Source organism: Penaeus monodon, chromosome 20 (assembly GCF_015228065.2).
Source record: "Penaeus monodon isolate SGIC_2016 chromosome 20, NSTDA_Pmon_1, whole genome shotgun sequence".
Lineage (NCBI taxonomy): Eukaryota > Metazoa > Arthropoda > Malacostraca > Decapoda > Penaeidae > Penaeus > Penaeus monodon.
The window spans coordinates 35686898-35687346 of record NC_051405.1 but is presented as its reverse complement, the minus strand read 5'-3'; positions in this window follow the sequence as shown (position 1 = coordinate 35687346).

The following is a 449-nucleotide window of genomic DNA, read 5'->3' as shown; positions in this document are numbered from 1 at the left end:
ATGATAGCTGATAGCAGATGGTCTACATTCTGAATAACGAATAAAGACAATACTCTGCCATACTTTTAGAAATCGAAAAGGCAATTTGTAAGAATAAGAAATTAGACCAGATTTATTAACAATATGTCGAGATTGGAAATAAACGTAATATTTATGCCATGAATACGTAATCATGATACTTCATATAAAACGGACTTGGATTCCCATGCTGGTGACTATTCGATCGATTTGTAGAAGGGGCTTTAGCATAGATTTCATTTTTGTTATTCTCTCTTTTATTGCCAATAAGACTCATATTGCCTCCTGGAAAATGAATGTATGCTATACTGGCACAATCTATATTTTACTCTCTGTTTGCTGTTTATTGTTTTTACAATAATCAACATGAACTCAAAGGGTAGGGAGGAAGAGAAGGGGAATACAAAAGAATGAGAAAAGCGGTAATAACG